Below are 25965 nucleotides of genomic sequence, written 5' to 3'. Positions count from 1 at the left end.
GCCATACAGCCCCCTCTCCTCTAGATAGCGCCATACAGCCCCAACCCCACCCAAAAAACGGCCTGTAGTCTAGTTAAAGGAGTTGTCCCACAAAACACATGTATCCCCTATCCATAAGGAGAACAGGGAACCAAAATTCCCCTGAAGTGCTCCATGAGAAGCATGGGATTTCCGGGGTCTGTGTCTGGCTTGTGTGTCCGGAAGCTCTATAGAAATTAATGGAGCGCCGGCCACACATGCACATAATCCCCTTGTAGATGATGCCACTCCGACGCTCTGTAGATGCCACACAGACCCCCTGTAGAGGATGCCACTCCCCCCCATATATGATGCCACACACCGCCCTGTAGATGATGCCACAAACCCCCCCTGTAGATGATGCCACCCCCCTGTAGATAGTGCAACACACAGCCCCCTCTAGATAGTACCACACACAGCTCGCTGTAGATAGTGCCACATACCTCCCTGTAGATAGCGCCACATACTCCCCCTGTAGATAGTGCCACATACTCCCCTTCTATACAGTGCCACATACTCCCCCTGTAAACAGTGCCACATACTCCCCCTGTATATAGTGCCACATACTCCCTCTGTATATAGTGCCACATACTCCCCTTGTAGATGGGCCACATACTCCCCATGTAGATAGCCCCCACCTCCCTAGCTGAGGTAGGTAGGTAGAGCCATTGTGGCTCCCTCTATGAGCTGAATCCCCGGCCAGGCGTCGTCAATGCTCTGGCCGGTGATTCCGCTGCAGGAGCTGCCCCTGACCTCACTGCCCTTATATAGACAGTGAAGTAATGGGCTACTCGTGGAGCGCCGGAATCCCTGGCCAATGCGTTACTGACGCCCTGTCCGGGAATTCCGCTCATAGAGAGAGCCCTGACTTCACTGTCCATGAAGGGTAGTGACGTTAGTGGCACTTCTTGCAGCGGAATCCCCGACCAGGGCATCGGCAAAGGGATTTCGCTCCAGGAGGAGTTTCCTGCTCTGCCGTAGTGTTCAATAGTATCCTAGTTCTAAAGACGCAGATACTATTGATTGTGGCATCGCTGCCGCTGTAGCAGCCATAGCGGCTGCTAGCGGCGAAGCCAGGCATGGGGGGGCCCGTGACGGCGGGTGGCACGGGCCCCATTATACCACGTGCCCCATAGCAGCCGCTGCAGTCACTGTGTAAAGCCCTCTTGGTTTACAAAATCTACAATTTTTCCTTCGACAACTGTTCTCTTGAACATATTTCCAATTGAATCCCAAATTTAGACCTGATGTTATGGATACAATCTGGTATTATGTGTATATCAGACTTGTATACCAACTCGCAATTATGGTCCTTTACAGACATACAAAATTGGTTTGGAATTCCCAAGCATCAGCTTTTTGCCTTTTTGCAAATTCAAATTTTTTTACATAAGCATCAACCTGCCTCCTCTACAATGGGTACTCCTTCCGTATTCCAAAGATTCGTAGACTTGGAAAAGTCTCCCTTGAAGGGGCTGGCCTCGGCCTACCTAGCATTAGCCACCCTCACGTCTTTTACTAAGCAAAAATATAGCTCTTACCTATACTGCTAAAATTTAAAAATGTGTTAACCATATAGAAGCTATCAGTGAAATTCAGTTTAGAAGGTATCTAACCCCGGTTTGATTGCAACACATGTTTGTTAGCGCATCCTCTATGTGCTGCAGAAATTGTGGAGATAGAGGTACACTGGTCCACCTTTGGTGGTCCTGCCAAACAATATATCCATTCTGGAAACATATATTTCAATATATTTCGGAACTAATGGGTTTCACTCTTGACCCTGAACCTGTCTTAGCTTTACTAGATATGAACTTAGGTGATATACCAGCGGATATGAGATGTCCGGTTGGGCATATTCTGTTAGCTACTAGATATCACATTGCGCAGAGATGGAAAACGCTGAATTTTTAAATATTTCAGTAGTTCTACATAGAGTGTTTCTTCATTTCCAATATGAGCTACAATATGCCACTTTGAAAGGGTTGAGAACAAAATGCTTGACTACATGGACAGACCTGCCTCATGTCTGCTTACTCCTCCGAAAACACTCCATTCGTTTGTAATTGTAACTACATATCCATGCTGTAATGGCAGGAAGGAGGTGAAGGGAAAGTGAGCCCTAATCTACCCACCGCCCTGTCCCTGCCTACTTGCAACAACCCGCCCTAGGCGACGGGGTACAACTGGGCGGCGGTCCCTACGCTGTCTAAGTGCACGGGAGAACAAACAGGGAACACGCAAGGGAAGGGGCAGTAGCCCACGGAACGCCGCGAGGAAACGGAGCGGTGAATGAATAGTCAGGACCAGGATGAAGTGGAGTATACCAACGTGAGCACGGAGAAGGAAGCAAAGTGAAGCAGGTTAAGCGGAACTGCAGCAAGGCAGAAGCACGGCCGAAGCAGGCTGGAGCAAGCAGCAGTGGGGCCAGGAATCCAGAAGAATTACAAGCACTGAGGAAGAGAACTCGGCAGGTATAAATGGACAGGGGGCGGAGCTAACTCCGACTGACCAGGCCGCGATAGGCTCTCCCACTCCTGAGCCTGCCACCCTGGTTGGTGGGAGACGGTGTCAGTCTAACAGGTCTGGCCTCAGGTGTGGATTGATTAATCCCAGGAGTATACCTAGACGTAGTACCTGGCAGATCCCTAACAGTACTCCCCCTTTTATGAGGGGCCACCGGACCCTTACTAAGAGGACCCGGTTTAGTAGGGAAGAGAAGGTGGAACCTCCTGATCAATACCCCAGCGTGAACATCACGGGCAGGTACCCAAGTCCTCTCCTCCGGCCCGTATCCTCTCCAATGGACCAGGTACTGGAGGGAGCCCTGGACCATCCTACTGTCCATAATCTTGGCCACCTCGAATTCCACCCCCTCAGGGGTGAGAACGGGAACAGGAGGTTTCCTCGAGGGGGACCAGGACGGGGAGCAGCGTTTGAGGAGGGAGGCATGGAAGACGTCATGTATGCGAAAGGATGGGGGCAGCTCCAGACGGAAGGATACAGGGTTGAGGACTTCAATGATCTTATACGGTCCAATAAATCGGGGAGCAAACTTCCTGGACGGGACCTTAAGGCGCAAGTTCCTGGACGACAACCAGACCAAATCCCCGACGACAAACCGGGGGTTAGCAGAAGGTCTACTATCAGCCTGAATCTTTTGTGCGCTCTGGGACGCCTCTAGGTTCTTCTGAACCTGGGCCCAGACTGTGCACAGTTCCCGATGAACATCCTCTACCTCAGGATTATTGGAACAACCAGGGGAAATGGAGGAGAACCTTGGGTTAAACCCGAAATTACAGAAAAACGGGGAGACCCCTGACGAGTTACTGACCCGGTTATTCTGGGAAAATTCAGCAAGGGGAAGGAATGAGACCCAATCGAATTGACAGTCAGAGATGAAACACCTTAAATATTGTTCCAGGGATTGGTTAGTCCTTTCCGTTTGGCCATTAGTTTCGGGATGGAAAGCGGAGGAGAAGGACAGATCAATCTCCAACTTTTTACAAAAAGCTCTCCAAAATAAGGAAACAAATTGTACCCCTCTGTCAGAAACGATATTGACTGGGGCCCCATGGAGACGCAGGATGTGTTTAACAAACAAAGAAGCTAACGTCTTGGCGTTAGGTAGCTTCTTAAGGGGCACAAAGTGGCACATCTTGCTGAAGCGGTCTACTACCACCCACACCACCGACTTGCCCTGAGATGGAGGCAAATCGGTGATAAAATCCATGGAGATATGGGTCCAAGGTCTCTGGGGAATGGGCAAGGAATGTAGTAGGCCCGCAGGTCGGGACCTAGGGGTTTTGGACCTAGCGCAAACCTCACAAGCGGCGACGTAAGCCCTAACGTCTTTAGGCAACCCAGGCCACCAATAGTTTCTGGTAATGAGGTGTTTGGTGCCCAAGATGCCAGGATGACCAGATAGAGCGGAGTCATGGTTTTCCCTGAGTACCCTTAGCCGGTATTGCAGGGGAACAAACAGTTTGTCCACAGGGACGTTCCCGGGAGCTGAACCCTGATCAGCCGCAATATCAGAAGCTAAATCAGAATCCGTGGCAGAAACGATTATACCAGGGGGTAAAATACAAGCAGGATCCTTTTCGGAAGGAGGATTGGCCATGAAACTACGTGACAGAGCATCAGCCTTAATATTCTTGGACCCAGCCCTATAGGTAACCAAGAAATTAAATCTGGTAAAGAATAGTGCCCACCGAGCTTGTCTAGGATTAAGCCTCCGGGCCGATTCTAGGAAAACCAGATTCTTGTGATCCGTAAGGACCGTTACCTGGTGTCTGGCCCCCTCCAGGAAGTGCTGCCACTCTTCAAAAGCCCATTTAATGGCTAGAAGTTCGCGGTTGCCAATATCATAGTTACTCTCCGTGGGCGAAAACTTCCTAGAGAAGTAAGCACAGGGGCGGAGATGGGTGAGGGAGCTGGTACCCTGGGACAAGACGGCCCCCACTCCCACCTCGGATGCGTCAACCTCCACAATAAATGGCTCCTCTTGGTTGGGCTGAATCAGCACGGGGGCCGAGATAAAGCACTTCTTGAGGGTCTCAAAGGCCTGGACGGCCTCAGGGGGCCGATGGAGGACATCAGCACCCTTGCGAGTAAGGTCCGTAAGAGGCTTAGCGACGACCGAGAAGTTGGCAATAAATCTCCTGTAATAGTCGGCGAACCCTAAAAAACACTGTAACACCTTAAGGGAGGCAGGTTGGACCCATTCCGCCACAGCCTGAACCTTGGCAGGGTCCATGCGGAATTCATGAGGAGTGAGGATTTGCCCTAAAAATGGTATCTCCTGTACCCCAAAGACAAATTTTTCAGTCTTAGCAAACAGATTATTCTCCCGAAGGACCTGGAGCACCTTCCTGACATGCTCCACGTGGGAGGACCAGTCCTTGGAAAACACCAGTATGTCATCAAGGTACACAACAAGAAAATTACCCAGGTAATCTCTCAGGATTTCATTAATAAAATTCTGGAAGACAGCAGGGGCATTACACAACCCAAAGGGCATGACCAGGTATTCGAAATGACCCTCGGGTGTGTTGAACGCAGTTTTCCACTCATCCCCCTCTTTGATGCGGATAAGGTTATATGCCCCCCGTAGATCGAACTTCGAAAACCATTGGGCTCCCTGAACCTGATTAAAAAGATCCGGAATCAAAGGAAGTGGGTACTGGTTCCTTACGGTGACTTTATTCAGTTTACGATAATCAATGCACGGCCTAAGACCACCATCCTTCTTCCCCACGAAGAAGAAGCCAGCACCTACAGGAGAAGTCGAGGGGCGAATGAAACCCTTGGCCAGGCATTCTTGGATAAACACCCTCATAGCTTCACGTTCAGGACATGAAAGATTAAATATCCTACCCTTAGGAAGCTTGGCACCAGGCACCAAATCGATGGCGCAATCGTAATCTCTATGGGGGGGCAACACCTCGGAGGCCTCCTTAGAAAACACATCGGCGAAGTCCTGAACAAACTCAGGAAGCGTGTTTACCTCCCCCCGGGGAGAAATAGAGTTAACAGAAAGACATGACATAAGACATTCATTACCCCATTTGGTAAGCTCCCCAGTATTCCAATCAAACGTGGGATTATGCAACTGCAACCAGGGAAGACCTAATACCAGATCAGACGATAATCCCTGCATCACCAGTACAGAGCACTGCTCCAAATGCATGGAGCCAACCAGGAGTTCAAAAACAGGAGTATGCTGAGTAAAATAACCATTAGCAAGGGGGGTTGAGTCGATACCTACTACAGGGATAGGATAAGGTAAATCAATAAAAGGCATCTTTAGAGACATAGCAAATTCCACAGACATGATATTAGCAGATGAGCCAGAATCCACGAAAGCACTGCCCGTGGCAGACCGGCCTGCAAACGAGACCTGAAAGGGAAGCAAAATTTTATTGTGTTTCACATTAACGGGAAATACCTGTGCGCCCAAGTGACCTCCCCGATGATCACTTAGGCGCGGAAGTTTTCCTGCTTTTTATTCTTGCGCCTGGGACAGGTGTTCAGTAGATGCTTGTCGTCCCCACAGTAGAAGCAGAGACCATTCATTCTACGAAACTCCCTACGTTGTCGAGGGGACATGGAGGCCCCGAGTTGCATAGGTACCTCCGAGTCCTCCGTGGAGGGGCGAGGGGACGGGACCTCGGGGGGATCGCAGAAAAGTCAGAGGGGACCACATTGAAACGTTCAAGCTGACGTTCCCTGAGACGTCGGTCAAGTCGTACTGCTAGGGCCATAACCTGGTCAAGGGAGTCAGAAGAGGGGTAGCTAACCAGCAGATCCTTCAGGGCGTCAGATAATCCTAACCTAAACTGGCACCTTAGGGCCGGATCGTTCCACCGAGAAGCTACGCACCACTTTCTAAAATCAGAACAGTATTCCTCAACCGGTCTCCTACCCTGACGTAAGGTCACCAGCTGACTCTCGGCTAAATCAGTCCTGTCAGTCTCGTCGTAAATGAGTCCGAGCCAGAGAAAAAACGATCAACAGAGGAAAGTTCAGGGGCGTCAGGAGACAAGGAGAAGGCCCACTCTTGGGGCCCTTCCTGGAGTCGGGATATGATGATACCCACCCGCTGGTTCTCGGAACCTGAGGAGTGGGGTTTTAGGCGGAAATACAGTCTGAAACTCTCCCGGAAGGTCCCCTGAGAACCGGTCAGGTAACTTGAGGTCGGGTTCTAGAGGTGAGGTGAGGGGTACTACTAAGGCAGCGTCACCCTGGTTGACCCTCTGGGCCAGGGCCTGGACCTGTAGGGAGAGGCCCTGCATCTGCTGGGTCAGGGTCTCAAGGGGGTCCATGATAGCGTCAGCGTAGGAGAATGGTAGACTAGGTATGGGCTTGTAATTATGTAATGGCAGGAAGGAGGTGAAGGGAAAGTGAGCCCTAATCTACCCACCGCCCTGTCCCTGCCTACTTGCAACGACCCGCCCTAGGCGACGGGGTACAACTGGGCGGCGGTCCCTACGCTGTCTAAGTGCACGGGAGAACAAACAGGGAACACGCAAGGGAAGGGGCAGTAGCCCACGGAACGCCGCGAGGAAACGGAGCGGTGAATGAATAGTCAGGACCAGGATGAAGTGGAGTATACCAACGTGAGCACGGAGAAGGAAGCAAGCCAGGGGCAAAGCGAAGCAGGTTAAGCGGAACTGCAGCAAGGCAGAAGCACGGCCGAAGCAGGCTGGAGCAAGCAGCTGTGGGGCCAGGAATCCAGAAGAATTACAAGCACTGAGGAAGAGAACACGGCAGGTATAAATGGACAGGGGGCGGAGCTAACTCCAACTGACCAGGCCGCGATAGGCTCTCCCACTCCTGAGCCTGCCACCCTGGTTGGTGGGAGACGGTGTCAGTCTAACAGGTCTGGCCTCAGGTGTGGATTGATTAATCCCAGGGGTATACCTAGACGTAGTACCTGGCAGATCCCTAACACATGCCTCCTTATTTACAATATTTCTGTACCTCCTCACCTCCTTTCCATTTTATTTTAATTTGGTTTATTTCGTTTTCTAATATGTTACATTGCTCTATACTGTTTTATATAGATGTATACTTTGTATGCCTTTGATGCGCCATAACTTTACTACTGTTATGTATGGAATTGAGACAATGTACTGAACTTGTTTTTTGTACTGTTAGGCTATGTTCACACGGAGTATTTTGGGGGAGGAATATCTGCCTCAAAGTTCCAAACGGAATTTTGAGGCAGATATTCCTCCCCCAAAATACTCCGTGTGAATAGCAATTATCGCGCCGTTTTTCGCCCGCGGCCATTGAGCGCCGCGGGCATAAAACAGCGAGATATACGCTTTCTCCTGCCTCCCATTGAAGTCAATGGGAGGTCGGAGGCGGAAGCGCCCGAAGATAGGGCATGTCACTTCTTTTTCCCGCGAGGCAGTTTTACTGCTCGCGGGAAAAAGACGCCGACGCCTCCCATTGAAATCAATGGGAGGCGTTCTCGGGCCGTTTCTGCCGAGTTTTGCAACGCGGTTTCCGCGTCAAAAAACTCGGCAAAAGACCCCGTGTGAACATAGCCTTATACTTTCTCTTTCTATTTTTCAAAACTAATAAAAAACGAATGAACCACAAATAGTTTTATTGCACTGACGAGCAGCCTTCTCCCGATATGGCTCTTCAACATCCCATAAGAGCAGTTTATAATAATACGACATAACTTTTTCAATATAACAAATAAAATGAAGAGGCAAACAGACTGGCGAGTGTGTTTGTACTTGAATTCTATTAAGGACACTATAGCCTCAATACTCAGGCAAACACTCCTTGTCCCCCATAGGGAAAAATACACTTAAACTAGATACCTTATCACAAAAAAAGAAAATTATTTCCCCAATATCACTACATGCATCTGACAATGTCCTTTAAAAAGATTGTGGCCAAACACTGGCTCTTATCAAAAGAGGTTTGCTTGATTGGTGAGTTATTACTGAACAAATCAAAGTGTGTTTCATAAAACTGCAAATAAAGCATCAAACCTAAGAAAGGTAATGTAAAGCGTGTGTCTCGCTAAACTTTAAACTCGGTAATATAATTGAGGGCTTTTGGGATACAGGGAGGAAACAGTCTTTCCAATAAAATCTTACATCGCCTGTCAAATGAAAGTGGTGATTTATGTAAAAATATAACCCTGTAATAAAATATATGTCAGAACTACTATCTGTTCCTTGCAGAATAGAATGTTAGAAAAGCTCAATAATATACAAAAAGGTTATAAGGAACATCCTTCTTCTTGTAATCAATGCAGAAAAGCATAAAAGGCAGTTCAGAGAATCTGTTTTTATGGGTGTTTTAACAGTGGCGCCATTTTAGGTTTCTTGTTTTTTTTTATTCATTCACATATTTTTCCATATGTATTTGTTTTATTCATGGTCTATTTTAGTTGTTAATAAATGTTACTTTTAGACAATCATTTTTATTATATGGACTTCCCAATTTGTCCTACTTCTTTGGAATATATATTTCCCAGCCTCTTTTCCATGTAGATTAGAGAGGGGGTGAGGCTAGTCATGAGCTTTTTAGGTGTTAGGTGACAAGGACGTGCTTTTCCCTGAGGAAGACAAATTTAATCCCTGAAATGCAAAGGAGCAGTTTTGTAATGTCAGAGCTCTTTCTTGCCTGGACCCCTTCATGTAATACATATTTTCAGATTCTGCTGGACTTCTGCCATATACGTGCGTTTCAGACATACTATTGGTCCATGGTGTCCTCAATGCCCGCCTCAATTACTTGTTGTTGTGCCTCAATGCCTGCGCCAAAGCTTGCCCAATTTACTTGTTGTTCCGCCTCAATGCCCGTGCCGTTACAAGCGGACAGTGCACAGAGATGATGGGGATTATATACAGGGATGATGGCTGTTATATTCAGGAATGATGGGGGTTATATATAGGGATGATGGGGTTATAAATATGCATGATGGCTGTTACTGGAGTAAATATGGAGATCGAATCACATTTGAATTATCTTGAGCGCAGTACAAATCGTACGGTGCCAACCAGGGGATGGTAATTTTACTGATACAAAAAATATTGGAGGGGAAGGGAAAGGGAAGGAATAAGGATAGAGAAAGAAATGAAGGAAATAACTCCTAGTAAAGCAGGCACTCGGCTCAGCATAAATATAAAAATATCAAAAAGTTTATTTAGCAAAATATAATAAAATCACATAACAGAAAATAACACCGATAGTGAACCTGTATCCAAAATTAAATAGACACACCACAAAAACAAAAATACAAAAACACAAAAAATGACGGACATTTTGTATTTGTGTTGTGTCTATTTAATTTTGGATACAGGATCACTATCAGTGTTATTTTCTGTTATGTGTTTTTATTATATTTTGCTAAATAAACCCTTATCATTCCTGTATATACCAGTCATCATCCCTGTATATAGCCCCCATCATCCCTGCATATATATATATATATATATATATATATATATATATATATATATACCAGCCATCATCTCTGTATATACCATCCAACATTCCTGTATATAACACCATCATCCCTGTATATATAACCCCCATCATCCTTGTATATACCAGCCATCATCACTGTATATAACCCCCATCATCCCTGCATATACCAACCATCATCCCTGTATATAACCCCCATCGTCTCTGTATGTAATTGGCATGAGCACTGAGACGGAACAACAAGTAAAATAGGACGGGCATTGCGGACACTGTGGACAAATAGGAAGCCTGAAACGTGGGCATATGGCAGAAGTCCAACGGAATCTGAAAAAATGCTCATGGGAAACCACCAGCTGGGAAGGACTTCAAGAGTAGTACTCATGTCGCTTATACCCTCTATGAACGGTACATGTGCTATCTACAATCTGTAATCTAATGGAACACAATGTATTATTCTGGCTTAAGTTAGAAATAAAAAAAATGCAAACAATGACAAATAATGACATATGTCTTCAAATAGATAATTAAATGGAAGATTATTCAGTATCCTCAGGCCATTCCTTTGGCACATTTACACATTTTCATTTGTTTATTGATTTTTTTATGTCATATATTATCAGTTTTTAAATGCCAAATTGTATTATATTTTTATATAAAAAAAATTTACTTCCTACCTGCAATAAGAAAAGTCTCTTGCATTATTATGTTTTGGGAATTGGTTTCTCAAATTTCAATGCAACACATTTTTTTTTTAAACTTATAACACATGTGTCAAGTGCTCCAATTCCACATTTTTCAGTGTTTATTAGTGGGTAGAAAATGATGGATTCATACTGGTATGTTATGATTTATGTCGCTATCCTTTCAGCAATATGACCAGAATGTTGACAACTTCTTCTTAAGCTGAAAAATGTAAAATGAAGACTTATCCATCATGCCTGTCTTCTTTTGCTCAAAGTTAAATACAAGAAAAAGTCAGATTAATGGCTCATGACTTTGCCTTATAAATCATACACATGTTCTTCAAATTCAAATGATAATATAATAAAGTAAAAAAATATATAGCATATAATTTGATGAAAAATATTGAACACATTGTATTTAGAAAGGAGATTACCCTTAAACTTTTTCATACTGATTTGATCTTGTTCTACATAAGGCCTCATGCACCCGACCGTAGCTGTGTGCAAGGTTCATGATTACAGCACGGATGGCCCGAGAAGTGTAATCCGCGGTTCGTCCGTAATTCCTGACTAAGCGCACACAAGAGTGCCTTGAGTTTAATGAGCCCGGACCGCAAATGACTTTTTTGCGGTCCGGGCTATGGGCAATGCATGGACCGTGGAAACCACGGTTGTGTGCATTGGCTAATAGGATATAATGTGCTCTATATTATCCGCAATTGCAGCTCCACAATTGCGGATAGTATGTGGACGCAAATGCATGGTCGTGTGCATGAGGCCTCCGGCCTCATGCACATGACTGTGCCCGTAATCACGGTCCGTTTTTACGTCCACGGCCAGACGCGGACAGCCATCCGCATTTGCAGGCCATGCTCCCATTATAAAGTATGGAAGCACGTTCCGTAAAAATAAAAAAATAGGACGTGTCCTATTTTTTACAGAAGCTTTCTACGGCCCGGTCACATTCTTGTAAATATACGGGAAGGTGTCCGTGGGCAATAGAAATTAATGGGTCCGTAATTATGGATGAATTATACAGTCGTTTGCATGGGGTCTCAAAGACATTTTCCTAATTAGGAATAGACGTGTGATTGAGTTATGAGATAATACCTTTAATACATTCACTACATGCATTTATCCCATGTGCATGTACAGTACTCTTGATTTTTATTTTAGTGTAAAATTATCAAATAAATTTAGTGCCTGATATGCTACCTTAAACACTTTTGTTGCTGGGGTCCATGTTAAATAGCTCCCTTTATAGCTATCCAAGATGTCTTGGCTTCTGCCACACAGTTTTGTAAATATTTGACATCAGGGCCAGCGTAAGCACCTGGGTGCTTAACGCTGCCATCATGGCTCCTCCAGGAGCAGAATCCCCGGCCAGAGCATCGGAAACGCACTTGCCGGGAATTTTGCTCCTAGAGGGAGCTGTCTAGGAGCGGAATCCCCCCAGAGCATTGCCGTCAATCTGGCTGGAGATTCCACTCCTTGAGGTATCTCCTGATGTCCCTGTCCATATATGGACAGTGACATCAGGGGCTCCTCCGGGACCTGAATTCCTGGCAAGAGCATTGCCGACGCTCTGGCCGGGGATTTCACTCCTAGAGTAAGCCCCTGATGTCCCTGTTCATACATGGACAGGGACGTCAGGGGCTCCACCTGGACCGCTATCCCGGCTAGAGGGTTGACAATGCTCTGGATGGGGATTCCGCTCCTGGGGAAGCCCCTGACGTCACTATCCATATATGGACACTGACATCGGGTGCTTCTACAGGAGTTGAATCCCTGGCCAGAGCGTTGCTGACACTCTTGCCAGTGATTCCGCTCCTAGAGGGAGCCCCTGTCTAGGAGAAAAATCTCCCCAGAGCGTTGCCGACACTCTGACCAGAGATTCAAATCCTAAAGGGATCCCCTGACGTACCTGTCTGTATCTACAGAGGGTGTGTGTAGCACTATCTACAGAGGGCACTGTGGCACTATCTACAGAGGGCACTGTGGCACTATCTACAGAGGGTACTGTGGCACTACCTACAGAGGGCACTGTGGTAATATCTACAGAGGGCACTGTGGCACTATCTACGGAGGGCACTGTGGCACTATCTACGGAGGGCACTGTGTCACTATCTACAGAGGGCACTGCATATTATCTACAGAGGGCACTGTGGAATTATCAACAGAGGGCACTGTAGATGTGGGGGCACAAATTTGGGCCTAACTTCTATATGGGGGCATAAACAAGGCTCAACTTCTATATGGGGGCACAAACCGGGGGCTTAGCTTCTATAAAGGGGCATAATCAGTGCCTAACTTCTGTATGGGGGCACAAACTGCTTTTTTCTTCCATTTTACTGCCGCCTTCAGTTTTCCCCACCCAAGTGACCACATAAACCTGGAGTCGGCACTGTTTGACATGATAACATCATCCATAACACTTTAATGTTAAAGAGTCTTCTTCAAGAAATGTAGGTCCTAGTACAATACATAGGGATTTTATTAATGTGTTATGAGGACTGTCTGCATAGAAAAGATGAAGTTACTAGTTATAGATCAACATATATTGGCGCCATAAGCAAAGTATCCATTTAATTAGAGAAAAATGTAATGATCCCACATCAAAGCAGTAAAATAATAGAGCTAATAGTCATAACAGTATTTTATGCACATTAAATTCTTAGTAAACATTTTGATTAAATGGTATAAGCCCACTTAGCAGCAACCTCAGAGAACTGGGACCTGAGTATAACATTGATAGTAGCATTGCACAGTAACCAACAAAACAGCAGCAATGTATCTCCAGACGCCAAGCACTACACCCATGGAAACAGATAAAAAAAGATGGCCATTTGGGTGGACTCATTCTGTACAATTTTAAACACTCATGTAGTTTACAGCTAGAAACCTGTAGCCAACGGATGAAGTATTGTATTTAAAAAGATATTGGTAACTACATGCCAAAAAGAGAAAAATATTGGTCTTATTATCCAAACAGTGATTTATTACTGCTAAAGGTATAGCCCAAGGCACTGGAAATGTAGCCTTGTAGTAAGGGTGCTATTACACTGCCTAATCAAAGGGATCCACATGCACGGGGTTGATGCAAAGAAGGCACTTTGATTGAAATTTGTTCTAGTGACTGTGAACTAAATTTATATTTCTGGAGTATAGTGTCCGTTAATTAATTCACTGAAAATGATTAATCCCTTGAGACAACCCCAGTCCAAATACCCATAATCAGATCAGCTCATCATTGGTGGAACTGACAAAAAAATAGAGGTCAATTACAGTGAAAATGTGTATCAAAAATCGAATACTACACCAATGCAAGAAATGTTAAAAACACACGCAATTATACTGCATGCACTTAAACAGCTTTTCTGAGTTTGGAAAAAAGGGTGGGAAATGCCATCAAAAATAAAAGAGCCATTACTCAGATCCCATGGCGTACCAGCGTAGCAGCTGCGGTGCTCCCCACTGCTCTTTGTTGACAGCGCTGCAGCGATGACGTGCATGTATATCCACGCGGTCACTGCAGTCAATCACTGGAGGCCGGGGTCTTATAACATATACCACTGAGGCCAATGATTGGCTGCAGCGATCACATGGGTATACTATATTGTAGCGTGAAATTCTTTTACTTTTTGTTATATTTTGAGCCAATGAAAACTGTATTTTAGAGGTTTACCCATAGGTAGTGATTAACATACCGGAGAGCCACTTTAAAATATAATTTTTAAAAAAATATTTGGTAATTGAAGTAATAAGATAATTCATTAAATTATACTAAATAAAAACACATGAACATTTTCAGAATTTAACTTTTTGAACTTTATTATTTTAAGAGAATTACAATCTGACATAAAATAAAGAGCTTTAGCTAAACTCTATAAAGCAATACATGCACCTGCCATAAACAACCTCTATTAGATTTGTTAGGACTTATTGCCACATCACTGCACTGAGGTGCAATAAACATTCAATGTCATCTTTAAAATTACCCAAGAGTAAACAGAAACTGTCCTCTATAAGAGTGGATCATTATTCCCAAGGAAGACTTACTATTGTTAAATGGTTTAGCAAAGCACTGTATAAAAGCTACATAGAATATCATTCTTTGATAAACTGTGCATTTAGGTTTATACAGTCATGTACTATTCACACATACTAATAAACAAAGATGTGATGTAATGCTGTCATTGCATAGCAAAAGCAGACTAAGTAAATAATATACACAGCTAGTGTGCAAAATGCAAGCCCAGAAAGGTAGCTATGAGTATTAACTAAGAAATCAAGGTCAAAAAGTGAAAATTAACTAAACGCTCAAAGTAACAATATAAATAGTCACTGAATTTATAGAACTGGAGTTTAATAGTTTATTATTCTATACAAATATCTACACAAGGTACTAAAAGGCGGAACTTCCGTTTTAAGAGTCCAACTTAGTGTTACTTAGCTGGTTTACAGTACAGTGTGTGTCCTCTGTTTTTTCTTTCTATCCTTTTAATTCTCTATTATAAACTTATACCCTATAATATTTTTGTATTATTCCCCTTGAAGGTCATGAGCTTCAGTGATTTAACTGAGTATTCTGGTCCTAGTGCAGTCGAACAGCACATCTCTTTAGTTTCAAGGGAGAATACATTCTAAATATTATCTCACACACTCATTATAATCAGACCATATGGAGCTAGAGGGCTTACTAGAAGTAGAAGAGCCTATTACATTACTGTTTGTGGCCTAGAAAGCAATGTGGGCTCTTTATTATCCGAGGTAGTTTTGACCATCCTTTATGGACAGCTTCCAGAACTAAGTAAAAACATATATGTAGCTATATATTATATTTTAAGTAGATAATCATCTGTTACAAGATATCGACATGTTGTTTAGGGCCCTTATTAAATTTTGAAATGACTGCATTGCATGTTTGCCACCAACCAAACACTATTAGAAACATGTTATATGTTCTTAAAATCAATGCAATCAATGCAATATTTACCAAAACATTTTTCAAAAAGTTAAGAGCATGCAATATTTTAGTAGTGTGCCAACTAAAAGTCATTTTCTATTCAAGGAAAATAAAAGGAAATGTGATGTAGGGAGGCAATTCCAAACCTTTTTACCATAGTAGAACCCCTGAAAAATGTTGCCTTCTTGTAAAACCCCTGCAGCTACCCTAAGGCCTTATTCACACAAACGTGTTATATGTCCGTGTGACGGCCGTTAAAACAACTGCCGTCACACAGACCTATGTATTTCAATGGGGCCGTTCACACGGACATTGTTACAACGGACCGCGTGAAGGGTCTGTGAGAACATAGGACATGTCCTATTTTTTTGCGCTTCACGCATCCCTCCGTAGATTCTAGTCTATGATGGATGCGTGATAACGCATCCCCCAGGGAAAAGAACCGATGCACCTCGGACGTGAAAAACTAGAGTTTTTCACATCGAAGATGCGGAACGCCCGTGTGAATCTAGCCTAAGTCTACTGTTAAAGTGACTGCTCTTGTTGCTGTCTTCTTAGTGAACCTTTAACTACTGTAGGTTCTAAAACAAAACTCTGGTTAGAAAACACTGCTTGTAGATTTGTTTACACTGAATGAAGATTTATTCTGTAGTCTTAATAGGAAGCCTAATTTAATAATTTTATAATTTAATCTTGTCATTCAATAAACATGAATTAATTGATTTAGAAATAATTTACATAGTTAACCTATCATTAGTAGTGATAGTATTATTAATAATATGTCATGGTGTTATCATGTAGGGACATTAAATAAAGCATGTGGCTCTTTAACCTTAATATTAAAACAAAATGAAACATTTTCAGATATTTGCAGGGATGATATTTTTTTGACAGTATTTAACTCCCTAAACTAATTTGTGTGATTAATGATTTTAACACAATTATACTTAACATAAACACATTTACCTATACATTTCATTATGGCTGCTATGAAATGCAAGCAGTTTACATAGGGCTTTCAGATATTTTAAAAAAATGTGTACAAATTTCGGTTCTATAATAACAGCAAATGCACAGCCACATTTTTTCTTCAATTTGTCTATATATTTGAATATATACTGATTATATTACAAAAAAATTACAATATTTTGAAGACATCTTCATTTATCATTTTATTTATAATACTTAGAATTTTCTAAGTACTGTATTATATAATTTTACATGATCACTTCTGTAAATCTATCCCTACTTTAATGTAAAATATAGCAGGACACAAAATGAAACAGTTTATAATAGACAGAATAGGACACACATACAACTTAACATGACATTGTGGGCTGTGAATGCCAAAAGACAAATTCATGATGTTAAGTATCTTTTAATTAGATTTTTTTTTGCAGATGATAGGTGTTTGCTTTGATTATTTAATACAGGGATTAGCAGATATTGTAAAGATATAGCTACACATAGTTAAATCTTTACAGAGAAGCCATTTAAATTACTACAATTATATTATTCCAGAGAACTTCTCTTGTGTATTGATGGGGTTCATCTTCACTCTTGATACATACACCAATTCTCTCAGGTTATCCTGTGAGTCTACAGAAGGACAGTGGAAGTAAACTTCATTCCTTGGGTAAGAAAATATGGACTACAATGTATCCAATAAATTCTGAACGGTTCTTGGACCTGTAGTGTCTGTATTTTTTTCCCACAGGAAATAAACCTTGGGTTTGGCACATTCACACTATCCTAGTAAACCCATTGAAGGGAACCTGAGAGAGCTTTTGGTAGTGCTAAAGTTGGCAATGCATATAAGATAAACTTCAGCCAAACCCACGAGTGTGAGGGTGATAGGCCAATGTTGAAATGTGTATGTAGGCCACCCAACAGTCCCCTACGGCAGATTTTTGGGGATAGAAGGATTGGATATGTTGAATTTTAACATGCCTAATCTTTTGTTCTGGTGCAAGATACACCTCTGCCAGAGACATCTAGTAGTGGCTTATTTTCCTCCCCACAGTGAAATAAATATGCATGCTCAGTCAATCTGTGCATGCATGTTTATAGAGGATTCGGGAGACATCTATCCCATATGTATAGCCAACTTAAAAATGTATAATAACTCCATTCAAAGCATAGTTTACCATTTTAGCTCGAGATTTTCACTTTTCATTATGAAACGGCTTTGTGTTGCTGATTGTATTGTATCAAACTGTATGCAGAGAAGTGTAGTGCGTTGTATTGTTGAATGCAAGGCACAATCAAAAATAAATGCAAAAAAAAAGAAAAATGAATTCATATATGATAACTGAATAAAATGAACAGGACACTCATATTTTTGGGTTTGTCAGGACAATCCCTGTTTCCTCACCTGAAAAAGTTTAAACATGTATTGTACATCTTACAATCACTACAGTTCTTAAATAATACAAATTACCAAAAATAACAGAAATACTCCATTTGTGCAGGAAATGAAACAGGGTGGAGATGAGAAAATAATCATAATCAGACTCCACAGATTTTTAAATAATTCGATATCTGGGTAAAGGGCATCCTCTTGATCTTCAGTGGCGATAATGCAAATTTCTGATACAACAATATATTTAATAAATCACTATAATATCATACTAGGTATAACTTTTTGTCCACCATGTATTGATATTGTCAAGAAAGGCTCAGCAATTCCATGATAATTCACATCCCACAATTTACTTGTATCTGATAGAATCATTGTGAGACTCTCATGATAGTTTCAACCTACGCGGCTTTTATGTCATGACTTTGATTCTATGGGGTCAAAATAATTTCAAACAATGTGTCCTTTTATCGCTAGCTTGTCTTATCTTTCAGGATTCCTTGTTTGCTCTTAAATTGGTATTCAGCCTCAAGAGCTTAATTTTTTTTTTTAGAAGCTTCTCTCTAAAAGTGACCCACCCTGTCTGTAGGTCTGTTTCACAAGGTATGTTATAACACCATTTAAAAAATTTGGCTAGCGGGACCTACTGTATTATTTTTTCGTATCTCTTGATATTAATGAAACATATGGAACATATACTATCTATATGGACATTTAAAATGAGAGGAACATAATGAAAACATGGATGTGATGAGTTACAGTACTTGTTAACCAAGAGTTTTAACCTCCGGAAACTATATAATCTATTCCTCTGATGCCCATTTTTTTTCTGTCCACAGCATTTTGAGTTAATTTAGTGTAATACTAACCTACATAACGTATTCAATTGTTAAACTTAAAGACTACAAGACTATTTTCTTTTTCTACTCAGTGAAAGACAATATCCATATAGAAAGAAGTTTCGTTCAATCTCTGTTAACTAAAAGAAGTCTATCCTAATGATAAATTTGGTGCTAAGTAGCAGAAAGTAGTGCAGTTCTCACAAGTCCAGTGAATTTTATACTAAAAAAGAAAAAACGAAATTAATGTTACTATTTTTATACTTTTTCATTCTATTTTTTTTTCCTTAGTAATTATTTATATAGTATTTTTAGAATTTATATATCAGTTGCATACCCTCGGTAGAGGCAGGGTACACGACTGCTGTAGAACCAAACACTGAACTGCTGCTCCTTGACGTAATACCTGCATCTACTATTAGGCATGGCCACACGTGGCGGAATTCTTCCGCAACTGTCCGCATCAATGCCACACAGAATCTGCGTTGCAGATTCTGTTGCGGATCTGCCCAAAATGGGCAATAAATTGATGCGGACTAGCCGCTGCGTATTGAGGTGAAAGTACTGCTCTTCTCTCTATCAGTGAAGGATAGAGAGAAGGGACAGCACTTTCCCTAGTGAAAGTAAACGAATCTCATACTTACCGGCCGTTGTCTTGGTGATGCGTCCCTCTTTCGGCATCCAGTCTGACCTCCCTGGATGACGCGGCAGTCCATGTGACCGCTGCAGCCTGTGATTGGCTGCAGCCGTCACTTAGACTGAAACGTCATCCTGGGAAACCGGCCTGGAGGAGGAAGCAGGGAGTTCTCGGTAAGTATGAACTTCTATTTTTTTTACAGGTTGCTGTTTATTGTGATCGGTAGTCACTGTCCAGGGTGCTGAAACAGTTACTGCCGATCGCTTAACTCTTTCAGCACCCTGGACAGTGACTATTTACTGACGTCGCCTAGCAACGCTCCCGTAATTACGGGTGCACACACGTAGTCACCCGTAATTATGGGTGCACACACGTAGTCACCCGTAATTATGGGTGCACACACGTAGTCACCCGTAATTACGGGAGCCCCATTGACTTCCTCAGTCTGGCTGTAGACCTAGAAATACATAGGTCCAGCCAGAATGAAGAAATGTCAAGTTAAAAAACCAATACGCTCCGCAGCACACATAACATCTACATTACATCTGCGGACTTCATTGCGGAACTTAGAATCTCCATTGAAGTCATGGAGAAATTCCGCAATGAGTCCGCAAACAGTCCGCCACACCTCCGCAACAACCATTGTATGCTGCGGACACCAAATTCCGCACCGCAGCCTATGCTCCGCAGCGGAATTGTGCGCAACGTGCAAACGAACCCAACCACAAAGCTGTGGAAGGCAATGGAGAAACGGGTCCGCTGCGGAGTGTCCGCAGCGGAATTCCAGAGCAATTCCGCTACATGTGGCCATGCCCTTAGGGTGAATTCACTGCATACACACTTATACTGCTCCCATTGAGTTTAAAACTGTAAATCCAGAAGAATTTTCGACCTAATTTTATTAACTTTAATAGGGTTGATATGTGGCCCTATGATTTCTAAATTCACTCAATAACTTTCTATTTATGAAGTAACAGACAAATTACAACAGATAACAAACTCCAAGAGATAATTCATTATAAAATTAGTTAACGTTAGAGGTATTCATGGAATATGTGGTGTGGTATGATGGAATTGACGGTTAAATTGTAAGCCAAATATATACCTTAACTACAATATTTTTTAAAAACCATATGTTTTTAAACAATAATAAACCTTAAATATAGTGAACCATTATCTAGCATGTGCTGACTTTGAATTATTACTTGTGCAGGTAGATAAAGAGGCAGCCAAACTGTCTTCAATATCTTAAAGGGAATGTCCAACCTACCCAAAAGACATCCAGTATTGAAAGCCCTTACATAGTGTTCCTACAAATATATTGCTACTATAAAAACATTACTTAATAAAATCTATTGTATTCTGTACATTCTTTCATTTATGAGAGTTCTGCATTTAATGCTACATTTTTTTACATTACTGAAATTGCAATGAAATTGTTTAAATAAAAATTTTGATGTTCTTCTGTCTTAAGATGAATCAGGTTTGCCAGGTGAATCAAGTATCGATTAAAAATACAATGATGCAGAAATAGTAGCTGTCCAGCAATTAATTTGTAATGTCCACAAACCGTTTACGGCTGAACAGAGTACAGTAAAAAAATAGTGTAGTGCTGTGTTAGCCAGAGACAATATGCAGTGTTATTTAACACGGCTAAACAGAAAATTCGTTCAAATTAAGGCAAGCTATACTTATGCACATTTGCAATTGACAATGAGTATTAATTAATTAATGGCTTGATGTACTAAAATGATCAAAGAAAATACCAAATTTGATAAAGTGAAAAAGTAAAATAAAATTTAGTTTAATGTAATAGTGTGTTTTTTTTTATGATAGTATCATTATATTTCTGTCTGAGAACATTGCAGTTATATTGTTGTGACCGTAATAAATAGTACAGGATATACTCAAACCAAACACATATAAAGTAATGATCTATATTTTATCCAAACCTTTTCTCATTATTAATCTTTAAGGTTTTGCTCCATTTTAGTACATTGCCCTTAAATTGCAGTAAAACAGTGATTACAGTGTTATATTGTAACTTTTTTTTTTAAATATTTTAAATGTATTACTTTACTTTGAAACAGAAATATGGCAACGACAAATTACATGTGCCGCTAGACTTAACTTTGTAATTGAACAATACAAATAAAATTCCAGGTGTTACAAAATGGAAATATCAGAATGTTATATTGATAATTATTAAATAAAATAAAAAATATTGAAAAACACACATTTTGGTAGCTGTTATTTTCAACTTTGGAAAGCCAATAGAAACTAAAATATTACAAATAGTACAAATTGTATTACAATGACATGTGGAATATAACAAACAGTATCACCCTTTTACTAAACCAATATAATTAAAAACATAATTCGCATAATGAGGTTTGCACAGCCAATCTTTTGGAGGTTCTTTATATGTTGAGCTTTAGCACTGAAAGATTCCTAAATTTGTATTTAAAAAAAAAATAACTTTTTGGTCACACTAACATAGTTTTTTTGCTTTTAGAGGATCCATTTAAAAATAAATTCTAAGGGTCTGTTCCCACTAGCATGACTCTAGGCTTTCATTTTTAACAGAGCCATAACAACTATGCCGGATCCATTTTGACTTTTAATGGGTGTCCACCAGGTTCTGGTTTGGATTCCATTATTTCGAATAGCTGCAGAATGTGCTATTCTTGCCTTAATTAATACTGAAACCCCTGACGGAATGGCACGAGCACCAATGTGAACAGAGTCTAAAAAATTACATTAGCACAGCAAACTAGAATAAATTATGACTCAATATTTGAAAGGGACTGTGTACAAGCATACATATAATTTTAATAATAAAACATATAGATACAAGTTGCAAATATATTGTTTGCGTTAAGATAATAGATGTATGGCTTATAATGTCTATTTCTAGACTTATACCAAATATTTACCCTTCATTATCATGATTGAGGATTTTTATAATACACTCTAAAGGCCCTATTACACGGGCCAATGATCGGGCAAACGAGCATTCATATGAATTCTCATTCCCGATCATTGCCCTGTGTAATCAGAGCAACGATCAGCCGATGCTTGTTCATCGGTTGATCTGCTCTTTTATGCAGAATTAAATATCATCGTTGTCGGCAGCACATCTCCCTGTGTAATAAGGGAGGCAAGCTGCTCACATGATGAAAATGTATGGGGACGAGTGATCTGAGTAACGAGCGCTCATCCCTATACATATCCAATCATTGCTACGTGTGAAAGGAGCAAACGAGCGCCGATCATCATCTCGTTGATCAGCGCTCGTTTATACGTCCGTAAGGCCGCTTTCACGTGGCACTATTTTTTCAGATCAGTATTTTGCATCAGTAAGTCAAAGCCAGTAGCGGTTCCAAAATATGGTACAAGGTACAAATCTTTCCATTACACTTTTTATCTGTTTATGTTTCATTTCTGGTTTTGAATTACAAATACTGATGCAAAATACTGACCAAAATAAGGCCTCTTTCAGATAAGCACAAACGGACATATTACGGATGATATTGCATCAGTATGTCATCAGTGTTTTATCAGTATAGCATCAATATTACAGATCTGTAACACTGATGGGGGCTGTCTTCTAATTAGATAATTGAATGATATATAGACAGCCCCTTTGAAAAATGGATGCAATATGGATTACATATGTACCATTCTCCTTAGACTTAAATTGGCATTTTCTATCTGAAATACAGATGAAAGAAGTGCATGCATTGTTTTTAAAATATGCACATATTTTTATGCCCATGTAGTTTGCCTCATTGATTAACATTAGCTCCATATTATGGGCCACGATAAACAGATGAAATATTGCTTTAAAATACGCTCGTCTGAAAGAGGCTTTAGGAAGAGTACACATCAGGTTTTTTTTCTGATACCTGTTTTTCTTTTTGCAATTTCTAGGCATCCAAACTTATTCAGCTTTTTTGGATTTCTTTTCTTTTTTTTTGGATCCAAAGTAGTAACGTGGTCTCTTGGATCACTAGCATTTTTGGTATTATTTGGCTGATGCACTTTGTCATCAATTTTAGGTGTCATGTACACTACTACACTTGACATCTGTATCACACTTATTCTGAAAACAGTGGTAAAGCAATTCAATGGCACCATTTATACCACTGTATAAAAATATGGCACAAGTGATATACTGACATTTTTTTTTATGTAGTATTAGGATGCTGTATATTGGATTGAGCACTCCCAAAGAAGCACTATCTTTAGTTTTTCTAGAGAAAAAGTCAGTCTTTGAAATGGAACCTCACATGGAAGTATCTGGGGCACAATACAGTACTCAATACACTTCCACATGATTCAAACTGGTGCATTTTAGCATCAGATTTCACCCCATAGAAGTCAATAGTGCTCATCAAAGGTTTTTCGCTTTTTTGTTTTTATTCACTTACAGTAAAAAAAGTAAAAACAAAAACATAGGGCAAATGCTTTTTTTTCTCAACACAAAACACGTCCTTTTACCGATCAAATTAATTTCTATGGGATGCAAACTAATGGAAAAATTCATACTTTTGTATTTGCCTCTTTTGCATCACATCTTTTTAGACCAAAATGAGGATTAGTGAGCAGCTCAACGGATAATGAAAATATTCCCAAAACAAATGTAACTGAATGGTTCCTCTCTCCCTTGAGACACACTCTGATCCTCCTTTTGATCTAAAAAGACATACAGGAAAACAAACCTCCCATACATAATTTAAAAGGGGTCTCAGTTCAGTAAGCTCTGTTCGTTTTTTATATATTTTCTTAATTTTTATTAAAAAACAAAAAGAAAAAATGATTCATTCATATGTGCCTTTCATTTTCTCATGGTGTTATTTTTTTGTGTAACTGATCCTAACTGATGGGACTGCTAATGCCTTAAAAACACATCAGTTTGCATTAGGTTTTGGATCTGTCCAACTTTTAGGACCCAAAAACATCAGTTTTTCTGGTGGGCCCTTCAAAAAAAACATTAAGATAGAACCTATAAATGTAACTCATTTAATATTTGCATCAATTTGCAAACAAATGAGGTCCATTAAAAGTAATTTGTTAGGAATCAAGCTAATATTCATATTGGAGAATCAAAGCAGAACAGAATTTTTGAATATTTGATCATCTCTTTTGTTTAATAAATAAATTATATAAACAGATATAGGTAATGGAAAATACATGCACATTCAATAAAAAGCAAATCTGTATCCGTGCCGTATTTCTGTACTTTTCTTTAACAGTACAATATATTTTACAGTTCTAAATGTTCCCATTCCCTGCCATGTAAATATACAACATTCAATATAATGTAATGCATCCCTCATTCTGTCTACTGAGTAATAAAAAGAGCAAAATGACAATTTTACAGGATGTAAAGTATGGAGATGTTAACAAACCGTAACAAGGTTATATTGGAACAGTCATAGACCCCACTGTTACATGAGCATGGCTCCTTTTTTTTCTGCACTACTTTTTATATCTGAATCCCAATATAGTATGTCTAATACTAAATCAATTACATTTTATCCCAGCAATAATCCTGGACAATCATTATTTTAGAATAAATCAAAGTGTATTCAATGTGTATCATAACAATCTATAATCTATACCCTAGAGTACTCTCACACTGACATTTATGTAAACACACACACACACACACACACACACACACACACACACACACACACACACACACACACATCCATACAATGACCTTAGACGGGGAACACTTTAAATGAGAAAGCATATGCACTTTCTGCTCTGATATTGTTTATCTTTAGGCCTTGTCCACACAGTCATTTTTTTATGCATTTTTGACCCCATACCAGTGATGTTTAGGGTATGTTCCCACAGGCAGAATATGATGTGGCATTTCCAAGACATTTACAGTAGCAGCAAAGTTCTAAAGACCTCCACACGGGAAAAAAAATTAAAACAGTTGTGCGGAAAGTGTTTTGCGGCACGGCTTTCAAATCCACAGCATGTCAATTCAGGCTGCGGGTTCTGTGCAGAGACGCTGCGTGTTTTGGCCATAGACTTGGATGGGGAGCATAAATTCCCCACTAGAATGCGCAAAGTGAGTTTTGTCAAAACAGCAGAATTGACCATTGTAAATCCGGAGGTGCACATAATGTTTGCTATAATCAATCTACAGTGATTTCTGCAGCTACATTGAGTTTCCCCAACAATATGTACAGCAAAAACGCATCATTTGCTGCAGATTTCTCACACTGATTTACCTGCATTTGTTTAAATATTTCGCTGCAGATTTTCCTAAGCAGAAAATCTACAGGATATCCTGCCTGTGGTAACATACCCTTAAAGGAATTATCTCAGATAGCATATCCATAGGATATGCCATCAATGTATATTCAGACTGATCTGACCCTCACAAATCATGCGCCATGCCACTTCATCTCCTGTTGGGTTTATTTGTTTTGTTTTTTACTTTTTTACTTCAATGGCCCGACCATGCAGCCTCCATA

Source organism: Rhinoderma darwinii, chromosome 3 (genome assembly GCF_050947455.1).
Source record: "Rhinoderma darwinii isolate aRhiDar2 chromosome 3, aRhiDar2.hap1, whole genome shotgun sequence".
NCBI lineage: Eukaryota > Metazoa > Chordata > Amphibia > Anura > Rhinodermatidae > Rhinoderma > Rhinoderma darwinii.
Note: the sequence above shows the minus strand (reverse complement) of the source record.